Genomic DNA, 12,794 nt, shown 5'->3' on the forward strand with positions numbered 1-12,794 from the left:
TGAGGTCCGCCCCGAACTGTGGACTGAAAACCTATAGCATGCCGATGTTGAGCAGCGTTAACCATATTTATGCTCTACCAGTAATCAAATATTTTACTAGTGTGCGAGTAGATTTTGCTAGTAAATCAAAAATCATCTACTAGTTTACAATTTTGTGTTAAAGGTAGTACTAGAAATACTTTGAGTTTTTACTAGTAACATATTTTAAGTCTAATAGTACTACTCGTACCCCCACCTAGCACCCAAAGACAGGTGGAGATAGGCACCATCAGAGCTCCAGCAGCATGAAAAAGGAAATTAAATGAAAAATAGACAGCTAAATAGTAATACTAGTAACAAAATTCTCTGCCAGTAGACAATTTTGCTTTACTAGTTTAGTTTAGTTTACTCGAGAACCAGTTTATAAAATGCTATACAGTTAAAATTATATCAAATACATTTATAAATGAATGGAATTGAAGTGCTACGAAAAATAACTTGAATTTGATAACACGTGATCATTACGGCCAACACATGCTAATTGCTTTGTTCTTGCAACATATCAAGCATGCACATTAAGCCAGCATGTTGGCAGTTAAATAAATCTTTCCCCACACAAATACAATCTTTATTTTCTTCCAGAATACTCTTTTTGTTAGTTATCTTACCAGAGATTTAAAACTTAAGGCTAGCCACAGGTGCAAGGAGGTGAAGTAGGAAGGTGGCAGAGTTATTGCACAGTGTGATTTATTTTTAGGTTAACAAACAGTTTTGTCATAATTTTATTTGAAGTTAATGTCATTAATCATCAATACCCTCTGTAAGAAATAACAATTCATTATTTTAATGGCTATGGGGAGCCATTGCAAATGAGTCAAAGAGCCACATGAGGCTCCAGAGCCGCAGGTTGCAGACCCCTGTACTAATGGAACGAATGCAAATATATCATCGTGCAGGGGAAGAATTAACTTGTTTGGGGGAAAAAGGCATCTGCAGCAGTACCTATCTTTGAACCTTTGGCAGAAGTTTCTTTTCCTGAAATAGCAGAAGAGAGAAGCTGGGGAAGTTTGGGTATTTACCATGAAGATTACCGTGTGGAAGTTGGAGAGCCTCCCTCGTGCCTCACAGGCAACTTTTTCTGGAAATGTTCTTGGAATTTTTCTTTTCATCTATCTCCTGGTAGTAGAGAATTCTTGTCCCAGAAACACTGAGCTTCGTCACAATAGCTTAATCCGTCCAAGCCATTTCGGGGGCCAAGAATGTAAAGATGTTTTTCCTCAAAAACCTTTGTGGTTATGGTTTAAATTCTATGGGATTGTTGTTCAGTCACAAATATGACAGATATTCCAAAGATAATGAAATATCCGTGAACTTTCTCTGAATACACATTGAACATTACATAAGTACGACAGTGGAGTTTCCCTGTTAGTGAAGGGAAACACTCATTTTTATAGAGCTGATGAAAATGCCACATATTGGAATAATTTGCCTTTACCAGGCAGCACCATTAGACATTAGCAATGATTCAAAATGCTCTGTATCATAAAATATCATTCTCATCTGTCTATCTAACAACCCACACACAGCATAACCCAGTGCTTACAGAAGTGACGACGATGTCAAAGCATATATGTATATGCCATAATCCCCATTCAATCATGACTGTTTAGACTGAATAGAAAATGATTGCTTAGCAAGAAAGCAAAAAGAAGCACATATTCATAATGCCATATACATTTTTTATGTGTTATCGTCTGCCTATGTGGCAGAAAAAAGAGATTCTATATCTCATGAGTCTGAGTATGAAAAATTATACCAAAGTTAACACACACAGGGACTCATTCTTTTATCATTTATCAGCATCATTAAAAAAAAAATCAATGTGACACGTATAGTGCAGCAGAGCATGTTTATTTAATGAATAATAGTGTGTGGATGTGGAACAATGTCATATCATTTATACATGAAATTCAGCATGTGCTTTGACATTATCATATGTAAAGGTTGTTAGAAATGTATTATATGCAGTGTATCAATCTTTATTTAATCCATAAATCACATAGTTAGATAAAATAACAGTGTTGCTTGTATTGTAGTCATCTCATGGTCTACTTCACTTTGTCATGTAGGTCCTATTTAAGGGATTAATAGATTGAGAACAGGTGTGATCAACAACCACAGTTACAGTATGTTTAAACAGGAGCTGGGGGGTGGGGGGGCAAACACTTTTTCACACAGGGTCATGTAGCTTTGGATTTTTTTTTTTTTTCTTCCAAACCCTTCATTTAAAAACAGCATTTTGTGTTTACTTGTGCTATCTTTGACTAATGTTTAAATTTGTTTGATGATCTGAAACAGTTAAGTGTGGAAAACATGCAAAAAAAAAAGAAAAAGGAAGACACACTTTTTCACACCACTGTATATATAGCAGCAGATATATAAAGATGAGTTTTGACAGGAAGACCAAATCAAGAGCCTAATGCAATCACTGCTGACTGCTAATCACTGTCTGTGGTCCCAGAATAAAACATTAACTTCACGTGTACATAATTCGTTTAATGCTGCATTTGTCACGACGCTCGCCCTGGTTTATTACCGCACTGCCAAAATAATTAATATTAGATAATTGATACATTCACACATTGATCCTGAGAAGAAGAAGAAATTAAATGTGTTGCTCTGTAAGTGACAATAACACCATCTCTGAGGGTTTCACACCGTACAAAATCAGGGCTGCCTGTCATTGTAATATTTCTTCATCTGCTAGCCATGAATAAAATCATAATTCTAAATTAACTTATTGACTGTGTGTCAATCAGGATTTAGTCTTCTTCCCTGCATAAAGCAGCATTACCTGCACGACTAAAAGATGGGGTTCAATTCATCTCTTTTTTTAGGTTTATCGGTCCCCCATTAGAGTCAAAAAATATATATAAACACATAATATACTGTACACTGAATATTAGTGTCTAGATTAGATTGTTTAGTTTGTGATTGGTGCTGCTATATACTTTTATTACCACTGATTGAGCATGCTGATTTACAGGGTACTTCTGTGTAATATATGGTCAATATGTACAGTATGTTTTGGGTGTTCTGTTCAGAAAAATATATATTAAAAAAATCAAAAACGAGCTGTTGTTTGATTTTCATTATAAAACTAAGATAGAATTCAAGGCATTTTTCTTTATCAGGGTCAAGAATTGGTAAAGAAAACTTTAAAAAATGGTTCATTTTCTGTTTCTGTTTTTAAGAACAAAAAAATGAAATGTAAGAGGACATAAACAAACAATCACATAAAAAGCCAGGGTTTTTTTTTTTTTTTTTGTTTGTGTTTGTTTTTTCAAATTAAAATCACATCAATGTAAGGTCCTAAAGACATTTTTGCCTGGGCAGGAGATACCACAGGTAGAAGTCATATTTTGGAAGAAAAACACACCACCGTCCTCATACGTGCTCTTATTTTAGAATTTTTTTTGCTTTTAGTCTTCTAAAATGTCAACTTTTTTAGAAACAGACTATTTAAATCAACCAGTCAATAAAGTTTGGTTCATCCATTTTTGACCCTGATAAAGAAAAATGCAATTAATTTCAATTTTATTTTAATTGTATTTTTTTTTAATAAAATCACTATGACCTCAATTTTTTATTTTTTTAAAAAATGTATATCCTGTTCTGAACTGAAATGACCAAATGAACTTGTCCAGTTATTGTAAGTTCTTAAGCAGAAACCCTTATTCGTTCACACAACTGTGGGAATAAAAAAGCTACATCAATAGCTGTTTAGTGGCAGCTTTTACTAAAGCATAGACACCAATCTGCATTCAACAGCCCCTCTGAGCAACATGTAACCATAAAAGGACCAGGATTCAATCCATCAACCTTTTAGCTTTTGCAAAACCTATGACTGATTCCTTTTAACAGATAGACACATATTGCCAGACTTACAGTATGTCTCTTATCTCGCATTATCATTGCATCATTTGGGTTTTAAGGCAAATATAAGCATTAGATTGAACTTCAACTACTTTTCACATAACAGACGATAAGGATCATAAGCTGGGATACAGAAGACGGAATACTTTCATGGATCAAACAGAAGGAACAAGGTGAGCTTATCATTCAACCCAGTGCTCATACTGTTCATCTGTTTTGAATAATGAAATGCATCACATACGATGTGTTGGACACATATAATCTATAATTAATAATCTAAATTATGAATGACATGTAAATTACAACGTTGATTAGGGAGTTAGTGCAACTGGATGGCCCCTATGATGCCAGGGAAAGGGTTGTCTTGCCATTTGTTACATTAGTTCAGCATTATTCATGCTTTATGAAATAGACAGAATCATGATAGCACATGCTGTAGATGCACATGACTAGAATGTATGACATGATTTTATGTCAGATTTGACAGCTGGGATGTCTCTACGGTTTCTCCATATAAGAAACAATGGATTTAATTGGTGGAAAACTGTTAAATAGTTTTCTTTGTTTAGTACATATAGAAAAATTACAAGTGAGCAAAAAAGAAGAGGAAGGAGACATGAGCTGGGCTTATTCCAGAAAAGCTGGAATTAACTGGAACTAGATGAATAATGCAAGTTCTAAAGGGATACAAATTCAGATGTTGAAGAAAGCTTAGAGTGTGCTTTAAAGAGCAGCTGATGGCTTGTAGATTCAGTGTAGACAATAGTACAATAAATACTAAAACAAATTCTTATTTTCTCCAATATAATCCAAGACATGCTTGTGAGATTAAATCTTTCACCTGATCTGACAATGCCCTGGGATTCCCCTGAAGAGCTAATTCAAGAGGGATTTCTGATAAGAGCGATGCCCCTCAACCTATGGTAGATCCAGATAACTAGAGGACATGAGTGAAAGTACAATTTTAAATGACTCGATTACTTGAGGTCATTGACAGCACCTGACATCTAAAATCTATTATGGTGGAGATGAAAGGATGGATTTTCTGTTATAATGTGGTAAAAAGCGAAATATTGAGGAATATTTTTTTTTTTTTTTTTTTTTTAAATGGGTAAAGTAAGGAATTACATAAATTTATTTTATTCATTTATTTATTCAGTTCATTTCCGACATGGTTGCATTCACAGAAATTCATTTGACATTCAGAGCAAAATCACATCATTGTTTTTTCTTTTTTTTTTTTCTTTTTTTTTTTTCATGCCGGAAAGGGCGACGGAAAAAAGCATTATGCTTATCTAGATCCGTCCCCTAATTTGAACACAGATAATTTTACATCCAACCTCGTTTTTTCCCTTTTTTTTTTTTTTTTTTTTTTATTTATTTATTTATTTTTTTTTTTTTTTTTTGAGATGTCTTCTCGTCTGCAGTCATTGTTCCTTTTGTTACTCCTCATCACAGTCTTTTTCCCCCGTATTTCCACGAGCTTTCTTTTCCAGTCTTTGTTTACGTTCCTCCAACTCTCCAAACGTGAAGTTCCATGTCGTTGCTGTAGAGTTCAGTGGAGAGTTGACTTGAGATCTGTATGTGTGTAAAAATGTCCTCCTCGTTTCCTTCTTAAATTGTTTCAGATTATCTGACTGTTGTGTCTCTTTGTTAAGGCTGTTCCAGAGGTTCATGGCTCTATACACAGTACTATGTTTGCCAACGTTTGATATGATCCTGTTTGGTCTAAACACATTATTATGTCTGAATTCGTAGGGATTTTGATTGTAAGTGAAACGTTTTTGGATTTGATGTGGTAATTTTTCTGATGAAGCCCTAAATGCATGTATTTGTGTGTTATAGTGTATTATTTCTTGCAGTTTTAGGTATTTTGACTTCTCAAATAAATCGTTTGTGTGTGTGTTGTGTGGTACTTTATGTAAAATTCTTATAGCTTTTTTTTGTTGTTTAAATAGTGGTTCAAGATACGTTTTGTAGTTATTACCCCATATTTCGGAGCAGTAATTTAAGTGCGATGCTATGAGTGAAGAATATATTGTTTTAAGTGATTTGGTATGTAGGATTTGTTGAAGTTTCCATAGGATGTAACTGCTTTTGGCCACTTTGTTTTTAACTATTTGTATATGTTTTTTCCACGTCAGCTTGTCGTCCATCCACACTCCAAGTACCCTATATTCTTTTACTTGTTCTATTATTTCCTTGTTTAGTTTCAGTCTTATATCTCCTGTTTTTTTTCTCTTTTAAATGATTTAAAAGAATAAAGGCCAGGTGGAGTGTTCGTTTTGCACAAAAATCTATTATCTTGAGGATATGTCTCCATTCCACATCATGCATTTCCATTAATGCACATAATGTAATAAATGTTTATCTGTGATACAAGCTAAATATTGTTATTGTTATCATAAGCCTTAGCTGCATTTTGGCTCATTATGTAATTGTTTATCTCTAGGGCTCTTATTGTGAAATGACCAGTAATAGAATTTGGCCTTTTATTTAACCACACTAACTAACCTAACCTTTTTTGACATGCAGTATGTTTACCATTGCCATTGTCATGAAGTGAAAACCACAGGAGTAAAGTGGATGGGGTAAGTTTTGGGAAAAGGTGCTAACAATAACAAACATATGAGAAAAAGTTCATTTATACACAAGAATTTTATGTTTTTTTTTTTTACAGACCAGTGATGTGTAGTAAATAATTGCTTTTTTGAAGATTTTTTCAGCTTTAAAGCTATAGGTATGTATAGTTTTACTCACATTTAATGAAAACCTAATTTTTTTTTTTTTCCTACTCATAGAAAAGATTTGCTGACTTTAACTTGTTTGGACTCCAGGGCAGAGCAATCATATTTGGGAGATGACTTACTCCATCTGGCCTGGGAGTATCTTCTCATCCTTTAGGATTAACAAGATGAAAAGCCTGAGGCAGAGACAGATGTTTCTCTCAGAAAATGGGAGAAAGTATGGATATCAAAACAGTTAAGTTCAAAGCACTTGCTGGCCATTTAAAGAATGCATAGGCTGCATATGTCATGAAAACTTTACACATTTAAAAGCATGATATGCTTGATTCATAAAAATATAGTCAACAATAAGTCCCAATGGAAGCTTAATGATCGACAAGAATGGTAAAATGATTGTGCATTTAGCAAATTAAATTGCTATCAAAGCATCTACCAGTAATATTACCATTGTTTTTCTATGAGATGCAACTGTTTAACGACATGGAAAAGACACTATTGAATTCATATAGCAATAGCACTTCAGGATACATGTGCAATACATACAACACTGTCTACATTATTTCTAAGGAGAAATGACAAGATGAAATTATTGTTGTTATTTTTTTTTTTTTGACAACTAGAATACAAAACTAATGTATTGTGATACTAATTGTAAATTGAGTTTGTGGTGGTAAATCTCACCTGTCCTGTACTGTACTGTGTTGACTTTGCTGTTGTTTGTGATATTAATGTGTAGTTCCTGTTGTCTGTGGCCCTAATGTATGTGCTTCTGATTGTAATGTCTTTAATATGCTTTTAATGGTACCATCAGCCTGTCCAGGGACAACAGATGAAAATTAGCCTGTGGCTAAAATCTGATGTGAATATGTATTGTCCCTTTTCTAAATGAATAAAAAGAAAAAAGTTTTATTTCAAAAGCATTAGGTCTGGTTTCATTTGTGAGGCTTATTAAGAAACAGAAATGTATTTAGAATCAGAATCAGAATTCCTTTATTAATCCCTGGGGGATATTGATTTCATTACAGCCACTTAAGAAAAAATCACAAATAAAAGAACAAAACGTTTAACAAAGATGAAAGAAAGAATAAACATTAAATAAGTGTATAATTAAGTAAAAGACAGTTAAAAAAATAAGGATCAGATGCACACACATTATAGTAGTAAAAAATAAAGTAAGATTAATAACAATAATAATAATAATAATATGATACAGATATTTTCAAAAATAATACAAAATGTACAAATATGATACAGATATTTACAACAATTTGAATTTGTTGTATTTAGCTATATTGTTGTATTTCATCGTCATGTTATGCCTTCACAAAGCTGTCAAAAATTTAGAAATTGTGTGCAAAGTCCTGCAAAAATAAACAGTTGAAAATATTTACTTCAAGAATAAATAACCTACAATTTATTTAATTTGATCTTTTTTATGAGGTCCATGCTCAGCCTAACATAGATGTTTTTGAATGGTAGGAGGAAACCCGGAGAAAACTCATGCAAGCACAGCGAGAACATGCAACACCAAACCTTCTAAACATGCAAAAAGTTCATCTGGTAATAAGCGCCATGTACTGTGGCTTGAATCGACTGTGTTCAGAACATGGGAGGGCTGTTAGTTCATACATTTTCCTTATTTGCACACATGCCAAATAAATCACATGCCAACCCACATATATACACAAGGCTACTGTGGACACATTACGACTAATTATAAATTTCAAACACAGTCTTATGTTTGATTTGTTTGTTTATTTTTCATCCAAGAGCAAAAGATTTCACACTCTGCCATCTGCCTGTACAAGATGAGGCAATCCATGCTGAAAGTCTGAGATAATCCAGTCAAACATGCTCCTGAGTCATATTTCTAAAGCATTCATTCATTACCATTCTGCCCTTGTAATCTCTTTTGCATGTGTTTGTTCTTCTCACCGAGATATAAAGTCATTAACCTGGTGGCTTGGGTATTAAAGCACCCAAGTGTTCAAGCAGGTCCTAAAAAACAATGTGCATGTGTGAAGGTGTATTGGTGTACTGAGGTTCTATTATCTCCACAGAAATTTGATTTATATCTTAACTCAGTCTGTAGTTTGGCATCTTTTCGATCTTTGCCCTGAGCGACACTGCTATTTACATCAGAACATATTAAATCATTTCTAGTGCTCTCACACAACCATGTGTGCGCCTTTTATGATTTTAAATATGAACGCATTGAGCATTGATTTTTTTTTTGGCAGGTGCAGGAATTTTTTTCATTAGATGTTATTTGGAGAAGGCACTCTGTTTTTAGCTCACATGAGCGCCAAATGAACAGCAAGTCAACCATATGTGCAACAAACGTGCAACTTTCACCAAAATGTAGCCCCGTAACCTTTGGACATTTTCAAATTATGAAGTCTATCAAAAACTATAAACCTATCTCCTCCCACAATTTTTGCTCAATTGACAATAACCTCGCTACAGCGCATCTACAGACTGTCCTACACAAACCTTTCTCACAGAATTTTGATATATTGAAAATCGAGCCTGCAGTGCATCAAAATGCTTGACTGTAAACCATAATATAAACATCATTCCATCCGTTTTTCAACCCGCTTGCTCCTTTTTTAGGCTCGCAGGGATCTGCTGGGGCCTATCTTGAGCTTTATTCAGGTGCTAGGCAGGGGTACACCCTGTATGGGGCACCAGTCCATCACAGGTCAACACACACACAGACAGACGGACAACCACTCACACTCTTATTCACTCCTATGGGCAATCTAGAGACTGAATAACCTAACAGTCATTATTTTTGGATTGTGCGAGGAAGCCGGAGTACCCGGAGTACCCGGAGAAAACTCACACAAGCACAGGGAGATCATGTAAACTCCTTACCCTGAATAAAACTAGTTTTTGTTTTGATAAATGCTAATGGAGATCCTAATAAACAATTAAACAATATCCTTAATTTCTAGATGCAATATGTGTGTTTTCCAATTTGTAGTTTTAATAATTGAGTTTTGACAATCATTTGAAATCTGCCTTTACACGCTATTAGCTGCTGTCTTGTTTTGACTCAAATTACCGTAGCTGGCCCAGACCATTGCTGCAAAGCAGATGAAAATAAGTTTTGGTTTTTTAAAAGCAAGTAAGGATTTAAATATATTCACTCCATTAAAAAAGAGGCCAAAACAATCTTAATTCACAGCTAGAACAATAAATCCTGACTGTGCAGCTGTCCTGATTTTTGTGTAAGAGTTTATCCTGGAGCCATGAGTGTAAATGTCAGCGAACATTCTGAAAAATGAAGAGGACATACTGTAACAAGGCAGTGTATTTCACAAGCATTGTCAAAGTAGACTTATTTGACATTAAAAAAAAAATAAAGAAGTACAAGAAAACTTCAGAACAATGAGCAAGAATGGGCCTTTTCAGCATTTCGCTTTTCTGATGAGAATAATTTAACTCAGTATCCCCAAGCTCTCAAATGATCACTTAATATGATCACAACAAGGTATATGAATGAGTCCATTGGAGGATCAGCCATTGCCTATTCTATAATCTTAACTAAAATGATGAGAGGATAACTTTATTTATCCATAACCAGGTGTGAAAAGCAAAACCAACCCAAATCACTCGAAAACACTTCGATCCAAAAATAATGGGTAAATAAGCCAGAAGCCAAGCAGCTGTGAAACAACAGATAAGAATTCTTAATCTCCACTAAACAAATATGAAGTTAAACGATCCCATTACCATAAATCTGCCAACAAGTAAACTCTTGAAAGGAGTATAGCCTGTGGCACGAAAGGATTAGACAGAAGTTAAAAGAATAAATAAGTTGGTTCCTTCCTCTGAGCTCTTTCAAACACTGGAGCTGTGCTGCTGCTACTGCTACTGCTGCTGTGTAGATCTCTAAAGAGCCCACAGCACCACCTCTATTCACTGGTCCCCAATGAATGTGTTTACCCAATCATTCCCTCTTCATTTAATTGGCCAATGGAAAATCATCCTCCTCCTCCTCCTCCTTCTTCTTCTTCTTCTTCTTCTTCTTTCACTAAACAAGCCCTCAGGTATCTCAGTCCCACCACCGTGTGTTATTCTCTCCAGCAGCTCATTCATTTCACTCTGAGCCTAACGTCTCTGCCATTTATCCACCTAACCCATGATTAAAAAACACAAATCAGAAACCATACTCTGAGGGGTGGATTGGTGTGATGATCGACAAAAAAGGAAGTAAAAAAGCAGTTGCTTGTAGTTTATGACTGTGCTTGTTTATTTGCAACCCATAGTGGTTACTAATTAGGATTTTTCCCCGATTCAATAAGACACTTTGCTCTCAAAAGGAAAGTTTATTGTAATACGCACCAGATAATTGAAAAGGATGTCACCAGGTTGAGGGACCACCGTTACTTTTAATTTGTCTTTTTAGATTCTATAATTACATCTGGAGTCTGGAGTAACTGTTAGAAATCAGGAGGTGAAGTGGAAATGCTGATAACTTGATAATAATGAGAAATAATATTAAAAATCTTCTTGTTTTTTTTTTTTTATTTATTATGTTTTATTTTGCAATTATTTAATGCAATATCATTTCAGTTTCTGGGGGTGTATAGCTTTTAAAGAAACTTAAGAAATTAGGAAGCTTGATTTACTTATGGGGAAAGAGTGGGATTGTATAAACATATGACGCATGTAAAATTGAAAAAGCACTATGGCCTCTCTCTAATGATGCAATACTTGTAACTTTGCATTACAAAATTATTTAGTAAAAAATTGACAAACAACAACAACAACAACAACAAAATGACACTTTGGGCATCATTGTTTTCATTCAATGAAATTTGAAATTAAAATTCTACTTTTTGCTGAACCGAAGTCAGGCATCAAGTGGACAACATATTTAACTATCTGTAAAGGTTCAAATGTTTTATCTTCCCTTAAGTTGTAACATTTCCACTGACTGACTTTAAATATGAAAGCAGAAAATTGTAAAGTGTTTGGAGATGTTTTTCCTTACAAATATGCATTGCAATGATGCCTTATTGCAATGATTTTAATATAGAGTTAAATTGAATGTCTTCTCATCAACTAATGAAATTTCATTGTTTGGTTTGTTTATAAAATAGTTTAAAATGCATTTACTTCTATTGAAAAGCAGGTGCAAACACCTACACAGTTGATAGAAAACACAGCAGAGATGAAAAAAAGGCTGCAGTTGTGTGTGTGGGTGAGAGAGAAAAAGCTGGAAGTGCGGCCCCGGTGGCTGCGGTGCACAGAGATGGATTTATGGATATGACCATGGATCGATGTAGCTTTGGACCCACTGCTCCAGTCTGTGTCTTTCTCTTCATGTTTTGACCATCAAAGTCTCTTGTCGTGTTGATGTCAGGCCAGAATCAGTGGATCAGATGTGGCATTTATGCAGTGGTGATCACTGATGGCACAATGGTCACATATGAGAGTGTGCGTGACACAGCACTGCTCAGACCTACTGGATGATGGTCAGCAGATGATATTCAAATAATGCAGACTGATTGACAGACTTTCTGCATTAACTCAGAACAATGGTAGCTCATGGTTTCTGTCCAAATCTGCCAATTTTTCATGGACCGATCAGAGCGAAGTTACAGATGCTGACATAGCACCAACTTTAAATCAGGGGGAAACAATATCATTAGGTTTTAGTTGTTGTTTAAAAAATAAAATAAAAAAAAAATGTTTTTTTTTCCTTCTACATTATTAAATGTTTGTGCAGCAGACAGACATGTCCATCTGGCTCAAATTTAACTTCCTCAAATGTCTCCACATTAAACGAGAAAAACACTCATTTAAATAGGGTGGCCTGCACCACTTCTGCACGTGCACTAATCATTGCTGCAATCTTAGTGAATTCCGCGCTGCACGTGAGGAAACTGCATCACTAAAGAAATTTAGGGAAGCAATTGAATTATCACCCTTTATTTCAGATCTTAGTGAATCTGCCCCAGAGTGGGTGATCCTCCCAGAGTGTTGTTTTTCTGTGAAAAAGTCAAAGCATGAAGATTAATTCTGGTGAAGTCTCTGTTAAATGTTCAAATTCAGCTTTACGATTTGTAAAGAGTGGGTTTGAAAAGGTTGTTTTTGACTATTCGAAAACATCTTTTGGAG

This window comes from Gouania willdenowi, chromosome 15 (assembly GCF_900634775.1).
Source record: "Gouania willdenowi chromosome 15, fGouWil2.1, whole genome shotgun sequence".
NCBI classification, from domain to species: Eukaryota; Metazoa; Chordata; class Actinopteri; order Blenniiformes; family Gobiesocidae; genus Gouania; species Gouania willdenowi.